Source organism: Protopterus annectens, chromosome 9.part0, assembly GCF_019279795.1.
Source record: "Protopterus annectens isolate FY-2018-M chromosome 9.part0, PAN1.0, whole genome shotgun sequence".
Taxonomy (NCBI): domain Eukaryota; kingdom Metazoa; phylum Chordata; order Ceratodontiformes; family Protopteridae; genus Protopterus; species Protopterus annectens.
In genome coordinates, this window is record NC_056743.1 from 205459908 (window position 1) to 205474883 (window position 14976).

Consider the following 14976-nt stretch of genomic DNA (forward strand, 5'->3'; position numbering starts at 1 on the left):
GAATATTAGGGTCCAAACTAACACACTCATACTGGATGACTTCAACTACCCCTCCATTAACTGGGAAAACTACTCGTGTACCAATACACTTGCCCAACGTTTCTTGGAATTCATTAATTCCAATGCCCTGGACCAGTTTGTTCTTACCCCCACTAGAGGTAGTAACATCCTTGACTTGGTCATTACTAACATGGCGACCGTTGCTCTACACCAATAGTCAACTCCTCCCTGGTTAGATCCGACCACAAACTAATCACCTTGGAAATCCACACCCACCCCCCCACAAAGGTAACCACCATGAAAAACTTCTCCAAAGCTAACTTTGGGCTCCTAGGAACGTAGGTGGCTAACTTCACGGCACCCATGCAAACGGAGAATAGTTGAATGACCACCAAATCATACACCAATGCACTGTACGAACACATACACAAATGTATGGATCTTGCCATACCCAATAGAACCAAGATGCTCTCCTCCAAAAAAAAAGGAAGCCAATCTGGTGGTCCCTGCCAAAAATTCTACATCAGGAGGAGGAAACTTATGCGGAATAAGGTGAAGTACCAAGACTGGAAAAACTCCCTTATCAGCCTCAACAAAAAGTTGAGATCCCTCATCAAATCCTCTAAAGCTAGCTATGGAAACAGAATTGCAGCAGATAGTAAAGGCAACCATAAGGCCTTCTATAGTTATGTAAAGAACCTCCATGGTAATACCCAGATTTGCTCTGAGCTACTGCACAATGGTACCTCCTATACTGAGCCAACAGATATTGCCAATATACTGGCCGACAGATTCAGTGCCAACTTTACCCCCCCCAGGACCAATCACAATGCTAGTAGATTGCCAGGCACCCAGTTTTACTGTTGCACAGGTTAAAACAGCACTCTCCAAGACCAGGAATATAGCTTCTGTGGGACCTGACAATATCCCTGACTGTGTTCTACATGAACTACAGAGTGAACTGGCACCTCACCTGTGTGCCATGTTCAGTCACAGCCTCACCTCAGGCTTTGCCCCTACCGAATGGCGTACTGCTATAGTCATCCCTCTCCACAAAGGAGGAGTGACTACAGACCCTGGGAACTATCGCCCCATTAGCCTCACAAGTCTTGTATGCAAAGCTATGGAATGCATCACAGTTTGGTTTTGTGAAGGGTAGGTCATGTCTACTCAACTTGGTTGACTTCTTTGAGTCAGTCACCAGAGCAGTGGATGAAGGCAAGGTGGGTTCATACAGCCTACCTTGATCTGGCCAAGGCCTTTGATACCATTCCCCACTCAGGAATCATAGAAAAACTCACTAAGCTAGGCATCAACCCCTATATCACTAGGTGGGTTGCAAACTGGCTCACAGATAAAACCCACAGTGTGAAAGTAGCTGACTCCAAGTCAGGCTGCTGACCAGTCATGAGTGGAGTCCCACAGGGATTGGTCCTGGGTTCCTCTCCTGTTTGGTATCTACTTCTCAGAAGTCCAGTCCAACATGAAGGGATTCTGGCTGACAAAGTTTGCAGATGATTGTAAGTTGGGAGCCATTATTAATTCCCCAAGTGATGTTCACATCCTACAGAAAGGCCTCACTGAGACCAAAGACTGATGTCAGAATCATGGCCTTAAGCTCAATGCCAAAAAATGTGTCCTCATCCCATTTGGGAAAAAACCCAGTTCCCATGAACTACCACATCAATGGTAGTCCACTGAACACACACGGCATTATAAGAGATCTGGGAACACAGGTTGACAGCAACTTCTCCTTTGACCACCACACTGCCACTGTGGTCAGAACGTCCTTCTGTGTGGCACATCTCATTACTAAGGGTTTTACATCTAGGAAGAAAGAGGTCATTGTCTCCCTCTACTCTTCCCTAATTAGGCCAATCATCGAGTACAGTGCCCCATTTGGCATGTACCTCACTAGACACCTGCAACAACTGGAGAGGCCGCAAAAGTACCTCACAAAGAGGATCCTAGGCCTTAAACACTTGTTCTATATGGACAGACTAAAAAAACTCCCAACTATTCTCGGTCTCATATCGCCTACTTGGAGGCAATCTCTGCTTGACTTATAAAGCCATGTCTGACCCAGCTCTGTTAGTAATGCTACATTTAAAGTAATCCCAATCCCTCCGCACCACACGCTCCAGAGACCTCAACCTCATTACCACAATAAACAGAACGTGCTGGAGGGACAGGTTCATAACCCGGAGACTGCCCATGCTATGGAGTAGACTTCCCATGCATGTCAAACAGAGCACCTCACTGGCCCTCTTCAAGAGAAATCTTGATGAGTGGATAGGAAATAGAAAATTCACCCAGGGGATCACTCCAGTTGCTCAACTCAACAGAGGCACTGGAAACTAAGGCTGGGTGGCACGATGCCAGGATAATCTTATGGGCTAGGCTTGTAAAGGCTCCAGGGCCATTAGCGTAGTACACACCTATGAACCTGTATACTTTCTGTATACATTTTTCCTTGAAGTTTTAACTGCCTTCTGTTTACTGTTTGCCTTAGTCATTTTGGTTGTAGATTTTTCTGAGTTTCTGCTCTCACCTTAGGTCAACGCTTAATTCACCATGGACAAGGAAAAAAGCTTCCAAAAATGTTAGAAGTATGGTCATAAAATACCACCCCAAGATGTACATAACTTGTTTCTGTATTTCAGGTCTTTCAAGAGTACTTCAAGTGAAGATTTGGATAAATCGATGGCCTTCCTGAAGACACAGATTGAAATGAGAATCATCCCATCCTCTTTGGTACCCAAATGTAGATAGGGCTGTCCATATTTCCCTGGCTTCTTCCCCGGTCCAGACGTCAGCACAGGTAGTTTTGGACCCAAACTTAGACCCCCCCCCCACCCAGAGACCTGTGCCCTCAGTGCTGATCCCCACTTTCTGGTATGGAACTTAAGGTTCCTGATCTGATGCACTTGACTCTGACAGTGTTAGGGCTGAGATCCTCTCTGGACACTTCATTCAACCTTGCTGCCTTGAAATTGTCTTACAAGGCTCAGTTTTCAGTGTCTGAGACTTTAGCATTTGAATCCTCCACTCCCCTGTTTTCCTATAAGCTGTTCACACTTTCCACTTTGGGGATACCTTCTTCTGGTAGAATAGATCTGGTCTGGCAGAGGTCAGTATGGCCTTCCAGGCTATGTAGATGAGAAATTCATCTCCTTTGAGAATGGAAATACAGACATCATTTGGGTTGGCTGCATCCATGTCACATGACTCACCTCTCTGCCATCAAGCATCTTTAGGTAAGAGCTCAATTGGAGGGCTCAGTGCCGGTTTTCAACAGCAGGAGCTCTCCAATAAGGAGTTAGGGCATATCTCACCTAATGTTCCACAGAAGAGGACTTGTAAGAGAAGAGGCACAGACTCCAGTTTGGAGTCTTTCACATTAGATACTGACTCTTGTGATCAGATTCACTCTTGATCCCACTCAAAAAAGCCACGTTTGGCAAGATCTTTGAACTCCTGGAGTAGAGGGGGGGGATCCTGGCCCAATGAGCCACCCTTTCAGTATAAGGAGGTTTTCTTTGAGGTCTGTGGTTTCACACCACCTTCTTTGGTTTGCCCCTCCAGTAGACAGGTTAATAAATCCATCCATAAGGAGGTCATGGCAGGAGCCTGGTGTGAATTGGTATCCCAGAAGCTGGACAAAATTCTCTTGGCCCCCAAGGACAGCCAGTACTGGTCAAAAAGTCCATTGGTAGATTCCATTATGTCAGCAACCAATAAAAGCAGACAGTCAAAGTAGCTACTGTCCATCTGTCTAGCAAGGAGTGCCAGGCAGTGGATAGACTTGGGCAGTGTCTTATGCTTTTTCACTTAAGGCCTTGAACTATGCTACTCAGATGAAGCATTTACAGGGAGATCTGCTGCAACAAACACTTTCCACTTTGAGAAGACCTCATACATCGGATGTAAGGAAGCAGTTGGAGACATCCCTGAGCAAGGTGATCAACATTTTGAACCTTTTCATGTGGCTTGTTCTCAGTGCAGCCACTGGTGCAGGCATATCTGAGACTCCACTCCTGGCTGCATCCGTGTGTTTTTGCAGATAACTATAAAAAATCCTTCACAAACATGTATTTTGAAAGATCTTCACTATTTGGTCCATCTATGATGGAAAAAATGCAGAAGTGTGAGCAAAGAGAGCATGCTTTCTGTCATCACAGTGAGATTTGAGGCTCCAGAAAGATTGTAAAACAGGAACCAAAAGGGCCTAGTCACTCTGGTTTAGAAAATACAAGAAACAGCTCTTCAACACAAATCCTGATAGGGGTGGCTGAAGCAGAGGTGTTTCCTTCAGGGAATGCAAGCCCCGAGGCTGAGGGGAGTTGCACAACCTGTGATGTTGTGGCCCTTTTAGTGACGGGCAACCGCACTATACCTGAAGGGCTACCCAATTGCTCCCCTCAGGAGACATTCAAGGGTCTGTTATCCCTGTACTCTCCAGTGTGGATGGCCATAACTCGGGTCATTTGGGTAAGTGGGGATAGTATCTGCAGGCTGTGCAGTACCCTTCACCCTGCCTTCTCCAACATCAAAAATGTCAATTCCAGGAGCTCCATCCCATCAGTTAGAATTGTCAAAAATTGAAATGGTGTTGATACACAACAGAGACATCCAAGAGGTACCACCAGACCAGACAGGGTAGGATTTTATTCCAGATTCTTTTTGGTTCCAAAGATGACTCTGTGACTCTGTACTTAAGGTCTGTCTTGTATCTCAGTCAGTTGAATAATTATGTCAAAAAGAACCAAGTCAGGAAGGTCATGTTGCAAGCAGTTCTGCCTTGCCTCATGATTAATGACTGGATGTGCCCAGTGGATCTTAAGGATGCTTTATCTCTTTTTAAGATAGCCAAATGATTTCAAAGGTATCTATACTTCTGGTTCTGAGCTAGGCACTTTCAGTTCTGAGCCCTGCCATTCAGTCTTGCCACAGCCCCCTCTGCTGTTCACCAATTGCATGGCAGTGGCAGTCATAGCAGCTCACTGCACCTTCAGGGAATTGAGGTCTTTCCTTATATGGACATCTAGCACCTAGCTGCCCCTAACAATGGAGTCCCTGTTTTGTATGATTTTTCTGATTAACCAGCCATTCATTTATCCAGCCAAAGGTCCGGTCCCAGCGATACTGGATAAGAGGGAGTATACTGTATTTTAAAAGGGGGGGGGGAGCACAAGCCTCTTAGAAGAAAGCTGTGTTTGCTGTATTACCAAAATATGGTAAATACCTATCAGACTCCGCTTCATATAGAACCATTTTAATTTTAAACCATGATTACTAAGTATTTGTTTATACTGGTCCCCAAAGGACCAATCACAATACTAGTAGATTGCCAGGCACCCAGTATTACTGCTGCACAGGTTAAAACAGCACTCTCCAAGGCCACAAATACAGCTTCTATGGGACCTGACAGTATCCCTGGCTGTCTTCTACATAAACTACAGAGTGAATTGGCACCTCACCTGTGTGCTCTGTTCAATAACAACCTCACCTCAGGCTTTCTCCCTACCGAATGGTGCACTGCTAAAGTCATCCCTCTCCACAAAGGTGGAGCGGCTACAGACCCCAGGAACTACCGCCCCATTAGTCTGACAAGTCTGATATGTAAAGCTATGGAACACATCATCATTGAACTAATAAATAAGAATATAGGGAATCTCCAAACTCTGGATCCCAAACAGTTTGCTGTTGTGAAGGGTAGATCATGTCTGCACAACTTGCTTGACTTTTTTGAGTCAGTCACCAGAGCTGTGGATGAAGGTAAGGTGGTTCATGCAGCCTACCTTGATCTGGCCAAGGCCTTTGATACCGTTCCCCACTCAGGAATCATAGAAAAACTTGCCAAGCTAGGCATCAACCCCTATATAACTAGGTGGGTTGCAAACTGGCTCACAGAACCCACAGTGTGAAAGTAGATGACTCCAAGTCAGACTGCCGACCAGTCACGAGTGGAGTCCCACAGGGTTCAGTCCTGGGTCCTCTCCTGTTTGGTATCTATTTTTCCTGAAGTCCAAGCCAACACGAAGGGACTCTGGCTGACAAAGTTTGCAGATGATTGCAAGTTGGGAGCTGTTAACTCCCCACGTAATGCTGACATCCTGCAGAAAGGCCTCAATGAGACCAACAACTGGTGTCAGAACCATGGCCTTAAGCTCAGTGCCAAAAAATGTGTCTCATCCTCTTTTGGGAAAAACCTGGTTCCCTTGAATTACCACATTGATGATAGTCCACTGAACACAGAAGGCTTTGTAAGAGATCTGGGAACGCAGGTTGACAGCAACTTCTCTTTTGACCACCACATTGCCACTGTGGTCAGAAAGTCCTATGTGGCACATCTCATTACTAAGGGTTTTAAATCTACGAAGAAAGAGGTTATTGTCTCCCTCTACTCTTCCCTCATTATGCCAATCATCGAGTACAATGCCCCATTTGGCATGTACCTCACTAGACACCTGCAACAACTGGAGAGGCTGCAAAATACCTCACAAAGAGGATAGTAGGCCTTAAACACTTGTCCTATATGGACAGACTGAAAAAAACTCCAACTATTCTCTGTCTCATATCGTCTACTTAGAGGCGATCACTGCTTGACTTACAAAGCCATGTCTGACCCAGCTTTGTTAGAAATGCTACATCTAAAGAAATCCCAATCCCTCGGCACCACACACTCCAGAGACCTCAACCTCATTACCACAATCAACAGAACATGCTGGAGGGACAGGTTTATAACCCAGAGACTGCCCATGCTATGGAATAGACTTCCCATACATGTCAAACAGCGCACCTCACTGGCCCTCTTCAAGAGAAATCTTGAGTTTATGGGAAATAGAAAATTCACCCTGGGGATCACTCCAGTGGATCTACTAGACAGAGGCACTAGGAACTAAGGTTGGGTGGCACGATGCCTGGATAATCCTATGGGCTAGACTTGTAAAGGCTGCAGGGCCATTAGCCTAGTACACACCTATGAACCTATGAACTAACTAAAAGAATGCCAACGGCATTGCCAAAATCAATAGATAAGGATCAGCATGGTTTTGTGGAGTGGAGGCAAGCATTTGACAACATTAACAGAACAATTATGATCCAGAGAGAATCAGAATGTAAGAAAATATGACTGTTGTTGGAGGGTTTTGATCAGGGACAGCTCATGGTACTAGCTGAAGAGTTTGCAGCCCCCAGATGAAAACAAAAAAGTGCACTAAATTTTGAAAGTCAGGTATTATTTTTAAATTTTAATTAATAATCAGATTTCTTGCTTCGTTTGTTTAAGAGGCCCTTGGAACATTGAGCATGCACAATTCCAATGAACTCCGAAGCAAAAAAACACCCCCCAAAAACAGCCTGACTTGTAGATGTCATTATGTTCTTTCTGCCAATCAGCAGAGCTCTAGAGGACATCCAAAATATTCAATTCGTGTCTTTCTGGATTGCAGCAAGGAGAACATCGTAGTGACTTAGGCTTCTCAGTTGACTGAGAAAGCCTGACTGGAAGTAAAGGGAATTGAGTAATTTAAAAATTCAGCTCCCAAAGGAGAGTAGCAAGTTGGTTACAATTTTTTTTTTCACTTTCACAGTCAAACATCAGCATTGTACTCAATATGTGCCTGTATTGGCCTGAGCAGTTTGAGTGCAAGAGTGATAGCAGTCTGGTTGGCAGTGTTGTATTGAAAATAATTGTTGTCGTTTAACAGGGCTTGGTTCTCTGGTTAAGTTTTTGGTAATGGTTCCTTCTTTCTAGAGCCTCCCTGTCTCTTTGTGGGTTTTATTCATGTGCTTTGGTTTCTTCACCCAGCCCCTGTGCTGCATAATCTATGCTTCTAGCCTTGTCTGCTTTAACTTTTGCCCCAGTCTAGCAATGTTCCCAGATAGGATTTGTGCATCTTTGCATTTGTTTTTTCAGTTTTCAGGGGAACTTATATTTTGATAACTTTGACTGTCAAGCTTTAGACACAGCTTACTTTTTCCTTAAAATAAAAATAAAAAAAAAGACTGAATTCTTTACTTACTCATTATTTCTTTTGTTCAGGTCATCCATCGTTAAGTTTTTAAAAGAAAAAAAAAAAGCTCTAGCATGCATCACGGAGCATTTAGATTCCTACAACCTCTGTTGCCTAATTCGCTTAGATCCTCCAGACCTATTACAGTGCAATTTTGCCCAGTTAGTGTGCGAAAAGTATGGAGGAGAGCAAAATGTAAGGCCAATTGTATAAAAAGCCAAGAAGTAATCTATATGGATGGTGTGGGGCTAGGATGGAGGGGTAAACGGGGGAGACCAGTGTGCAATAGAAGGCCTGCAGAGTCCTTTGTCTAGAGCTCCATTTAACCTAAGGCTGGCCTTGCTGATTATAGTCAGACATGTGAGGTATATATATATATATATATATATATATATATATATATATATATATAGTCAGTGAAGTGGCTATAATGAATGAGTGCATAATGAGGCAGTCTTTGGATGAAAGCAAATGACCACATCTTTTAGATTGCAGCTAAAGGTTAATGACCTCCTGTAACATAGCCACACCCCATTCCAGTATGTTCCACCACTACTCTTCCTGCAGCTTTGCTTTGAAGTCATCAACCGCCACTGGTCTTGATGCAGAGAAAGTATGACAGAGTTAGCTGGGACTTTGAATTGGGTAATGGAAGCATTTGCATTCCCTGATACAGCAATAAGGTTAATTACGAGGATTGGTGGCAAGAATTAGTGGGAGGGTTCCTCTCCAACAAGTTGAGCTTGAACAGAGAGGAACCAGGTAGTGCTGTTGTCCTCTTTCCCCTTAGTTATATGCTTTATAGTTATTTATAGTTAGATCATTGACAAAGAAAATAAGGTACGCAGAAATTCAAGGATATAATTGATTTGGTAATCAAGCAAAGTTAGGTTTAATTTTCAGATGGTATTATTTTGTAGTTGATAAATCCAAAAGATATTTTGGTATTATGGCATATTTTGAGACAGTTTCGAGTCTTTTTAGGATATAAAATTGCTAAAGATAAAAGAAAGGCTGTAGCCATAAATTACATACTCAGGCATACATTGGTTCATCAGTGCCCATATTTATGGGGATACAATACGATGCAGTATTTGGGAGTCTGGATTATGAAGTCTTCTGTTACAGCACCTACTGATATGGTAAGAGATGAAACAACCAAATGAGAAACTGGAAACTGTTTTTTATGGCTATGGATAGTAAGGTAAAAAGAAATGAAAATGTTTTAGACCCTGTAGTTTTATATACAGATCAGGCATATTTTTATCAATCAAAGTAGAAGTTGTGGACAAGCTGAGCGCGCCTCCAGACGTTTTTGCAGTTTCCTCGTACTGCCCCTGTAGACATCAAATATTGCTTGCTCATATTTGCATTAGTAATTCCAAAACCATGCTACGTAACAAGGTATCAGAATATTTTATCTTGAAACATCCATGATGGCAAACACAACTGTGTTGGTATTTGACCTGAGTATTTGTTAGAACTGTAAGGTGATAACTTCATTTTTTGCTAAAGGTTCAAGTCCCATCCACTGGAAGTTAAAGGAACACACTCAAAAGAGCTGTGCTGGACAGAATGATTTTATTTATTTTTATTTTACATTTGTTGACCGGGATAGTCCAACTGGATACTTGTCCATTTTCAGTGGTGGCCTGGACAGAAAACCTCCATAAATACATACAGAAAAACTGTTAAGATTAATCACGCTAAAGCACTGTTACAGATACAATACATAGGATAAAAAGTCATTCATTCTGTCATATATAAATCTGATTTGTTATAGAGTAAAAATTAGGAAGCAATGTAGGGGTCGCCAAAAGACCTCTTTAGCACATTGTTTATATTGCCAGAGTTAGTCAGGATTAGGGCAAGGACATAGCCATTGCCTTTTAAAGTATTGTTTTAGATTTTTTTTTATTTGGGTTAGAATGAGTTCTGAAGTAAGCTCAGCAGGAAATAAGTTCCATATTTTACCAACAGAGTTGGCATCTAGAGAGTCTCCAGATGAGTTATTGCTTTTGAGGGTTTGAACTAGTAATTTGTTGGATGAGCGAAGTGTCTTGAGGTTGCTGTAAGGGGTGATAATTTTTGTAAGTACAGGTGTGTTTTCAGGTTGGTAGAGAATTTTATGTGCTATTAGCTGATTGTACAGAAGTTGGATAGGCAATTCTAGCCACCCTAGATTCTTTAGGTTCAGACAGTGATGTGTTCTGTATGCTGCTCCAATGGCAAATCTAGCATTATGATTAAAGCGGCAAGAGAGTTTATTAAGGTCAGACTTACTCAAGTTCGTGAAGAGAGGGGATGCATAAAGGAGGCTGGAAGGTAGATGTGTATGGGCAATTACCATCCTAGCTAGTGGAGTGAGGCAAGGGTTGATCTTGTATAATGAGCCAAATTTTTTATTAACTTTTTTAATAGTTTGATTAATATGCATATCAGACTTGAGGTTAGCATCAACTGTTACACCTAAGAGTTTGGTCCAGAGATCTGGGACAATGACAGTGCCATTGTTAGATTTTATAGTAAAGGTTGGAGAGTAAGCTTTACGAGTGGGGGAGAAAAGCAATAGCTTCGTTTTGTTAGGATTTATAGGAGACGTCGATTACAGAGCCAGTTTTCGACGGTATTAAAAACAGTTTGGGATAGTCTGCAGACTTAAAGGCCAGGTGGCAGAGCAAATCAAAGTGGAGTCATCTGCATATTGAATGCAGGTGGCTTTTGCGATGACTTTGTACAGGTCGTTAATAAAGATAGAAAATAATAGGGATCCTAATATAGAGCCCTGAGGGACCCCAAGGGTGATAGGTAGAAAGGAAGATAGTTTATGCCATAATACAGCCTGTGGTCTACCACTCAGATAAGATTTGAAACATTGGATAGCCTGGACATCTAGGGGAATAGTTTTAAGTGTGTGTATGAGTAGTTGGTGGTTGACCATGTCAAAGGCTTTGGAGAGATCAAGAAAGAGGGCAGAAGAAAGGTTGTTGTTGTTTCGGTTTTGATTAATAACATTGGAGAAGGAGAGGAGGGCCATGGTTGTACTGTGGAATGGTCTGAAACCATGCTGTGAGTTAGCCAGGAGATTGTGTTGAATGAGATGGCTCAGGAGTTGTTTATGGATGCACTTCTCCATAATTTTAGCCAGGGGTGACAAAATAGCTATAGGTCTGTAATTTGTCAGTTTAGTGGAACTGCCCCCTTTGTGGAGTGGAATAACATGGGATGTCTTCCAGATGGAGGGGATAGTGGCTTCTAATATAGTTCTGTTGATCAGGATAGAGATCGGGTGTGCTATGCCATCTGCAGCTTTTTGTAGATACTCAGCTGGGAGGAGATCCGCTGCAAGGGTGGTAGGTTTTAGTTTCTTGATTAGGGCACGGATAAGTGATGTGGAAACTGGATGAAAGTTAAACAGGGGTTGAGAACTGGGTGCGGTGGCATTAGGACTTGGGCAACTGTGATATAGTTGGTTAGCTAGTGACTGGATAGTTTCTGTGAAGAAACTATTAAAGGAATTGGCAACATCTTCCGAAGGTTTTTGGATAGTAGCCGAGGGGATAGGAGTTGTGAATTGCCCTGGGTGAATACGTTTATTTATGGCTGCCCAAATCTTTTGCAGATTGTTTTGATGCTTCTGTTGTAAATGGCAGTAAAAGTTTTTTTTTGTTTTTTTGTTTTTTTTTTATCTAGGGTGGTACATTTTTTAGTGTTGTTCCTTAGTTGTGAAAATCTAAGTTAATCTAAGGGGGATTTTGTGGTATGCCAAGTGGTTCAAGCTATGTTTCTAAGTAAGATCATTTGTCTGGTTTCTTTTGAAAGCCATGGAGCAACTTTTGCTTTAGTTCTTATAGACCGTGCAGGTGCATGGGTATCAAGGATGGATAGAACGTGCAGGTGCATGGGTATCAAGGATGGATAGAACGTGCAGGTGCATGGGTATCAAGGATGGATAGAACGTGCAGGTGCATGGGTATCAAGGATGGATAGAACGTGCAGGTGCATGGGTATCAAGGATGGATAGAACGTGCAGGTGCATGGGTATCAAGGATGGTTAGCAATTTGGTGTTGAAATATAATACAGCTTCTTCAAGTGGTAGATGTTTTAGGACTGCCCAATTACATGCTTTGAGTTAATTTTGGAAATTAGTGGGGTTAAAGTTTTTGTTGTTTTTAATTGGTTTGTAAGTAGGTTGGTGGGGGATGACAGTCTTATGCCTGTTTATATGTAAGAAAATGGTCACTTATGTCTTCAGGTCAGGTACCGGCCCTATACATGTGGGGATGGCTAGGTACCGGCCCTATACATGTGGGGATGGCTATTAATGAGTATCCAATCCCGGATACTATCTTTGTCATTAGGTTTACTGATCTTAGTAGGGGAGGATATGATCTGAGTAAATCCGTATAGGTTTACATGGATGGTCCGGGATTCTGAGGAGCAAATATTCCAGTCAATGCTGAAGTCTCCTAGAACAATTGTTTCTTGAGGGTAGTTATTAGACAGCCAAGACAGGATATCTTCTAGGGTGTTTGTATTATTACCTGGGGGAATGATGATATTTTTCTTGTTTCACTGTTGCAGTCATCACATTTGGGTTATCTGCTTGCAGTAGCCCTCAGTCGCCCTGATTATCAAAGTCTTGGGTTGTGCGTCGGTTGCTGTCTTATCTTCCATGACGTCAGGTAGTCAGCGGTATAAAGCATGCAGCCAGGGCCATTTTATCAGTCTTTCATGCCATGCGGTGCCCGAAGCAGAAGCTATTCGCAAGTGCCGGTCAGCCAACTCCTGAAATTTTCGTTTTCGAGTTTCAGAACCAAAGTCTTCAAACTAAGCTAAGTACCCCATTGGGGAAACTTTTTCTTGCTCTAAACCAATGTCAGTAAAAGTCAATAATTGTATTTCTTGTGGAAAGCAAGTACCTCATAAAGATGTTAATTCGTGCTGTATTCCTTGCCTAGGCCCTGACCACGACGTACCTCGCTGTCGGTTTTGTGCCTTATTTAAACAACAAACTATTCGTTGTTGATATATTTACACTTCTAAATATTTTGGTACTCTGTTCAACTACCCAGATATGGCTTCTGTAAGCCACCCGACTACCGACATTCTGAAAAAACGCAAAGATAAAGACCGAGACAGACCGCATAGGTTCAAAGCTGCCAACGACTCTTCTCCTAAGCTAGTCGCCAGTTGCCGGTACTCAGTGATGTGCTTTCACAGCCCCTGATAACCTGCTACTTCAGATTCGCAGGCCTCTACTGAGACCCATTCGGAGTCCAGTATGCCGCGAGATGCTTCAACTGTGGAACCTGTGGATGTCTCTACCTTGGATGGGTCCAGAGCCGCTGTTCAGGAACTGGCTTCTGAGGGTGTATTTAGATCTACTGACTTGCATATTAAACTGACGCCATTTTCTTCAAGGCCTAAAATTCGATCTATGCCTAAAAAATGACACCCAGACTGCATGGTCAGGCCCCTATGCCTAAAAAACAAATAAGAATGGCTAAGGACCTTATTACTCTAATCAGGGGAAGCCACCCTTCCCCCCCTCTAAGAGACCTAGGACTGATTTTCCTTCTGATTATGATTCTGATATTTCTGTTTTCTCTAATGACCAGGATTTGCCGTTATCTACCTATGAGGATTCTGATGCAGAGGACTCCATTCCCTCTGCTTCCCCTCCAGAGGATTTCTCTTTTAGGGAGAATTTCCTCTGGGAAAGCCAGGATTACTCTGACTCCAAAAAGAGGCTTAGGGAATTCTTACTCCTGCCTCAACACAGGCCTTTAGCTATCCCCCCTGTACTGGGCATTGTAGATGATGCCTTCTCAGAATCTAGCTTGGCCGCTGATTCTTTACCTCCTGCTCCCAGAAAACCTGATAGGTATTACAGGGTACCTGACTCTCACAAGTTCCTCTTTAAAAATCCTACTGCGGATGCTGAGACCATTTCACAGGGACCCAAGGGCATTAAGGCTACTACTGTCAAAAATCCTAGCCCCTCTGGTACAGATTCCAGGGCACTGGATAGATGAGGAAAGAAGGTATACACTTCTGCTACTTTAGCCATTAGGGCATTAAACTGACAGTTTCATATGTTAAAGTATCAGCAGCATATTATTGCATTGCTTAAACAGAAGATGATTCCTGATTGTGCTGAAAATAAAGAATTACAGGATTTAATGCATTCTCCTGAACAAGTTGGAAAACATACTTTGCAATGTGGTTTTGATTCATTAGAGGCATCTTGCAGGGCTGCTGTCACTAGGTCTGTACTTAGAAGGCATGCTTGGGGTAAGGAGCAATCTTTGTCAGATCATGCTAAAGCTAAATTGCTCGATGCTCCCTTAAACCAACACCGCCTGTTTGGCAACAAAGCAGTAGTAGTACTTAAAAGGATGGAGGCAAAAGCTAAATTTATTCAAACTGTTAGATTTCCTGCAAGTACAACCTCCCAGATTTAGTAGGCACTGGCCCTCTAAGAATTGGTCCTTTCCTGCCTCTTCCAGGCTTTCTCAGTACAAACCCAGAACCAGCAGAACACCCAGGCTTCAGTCCCAAGGTACTCACAGGCCTAAACAGTGGGGGGCTCCCACTTCCAAAGCAGGGAGTAGTAAGACTCCCCCCTGTGGTAAACTGTCTCAATGACTTAACTTTAAACCTTCCAAGCCCTGCTCAACTGACTGTTCCTTTAGGGGGAAAGATTGTCCTGCATGCAAAAAATTGGGAACTCATTACCCAGGACAAATGGGTTTTAAATATAGTTTCCCAAGGATACAGATTCCACTTCCACTCCTTACCAACCCCAAACGGCTGGCCAGACCTACCCCCAAATCAGTGGGCAGAGGCTCAAAAGGAAGTTCTCTCTCTTTTAAGCATCAGGAGCTATTCAACCTGTTCCAGAAGATAAATGGGGACAAGGTTTCTACTCAAGACTTTTTTCTGGTACCCAGA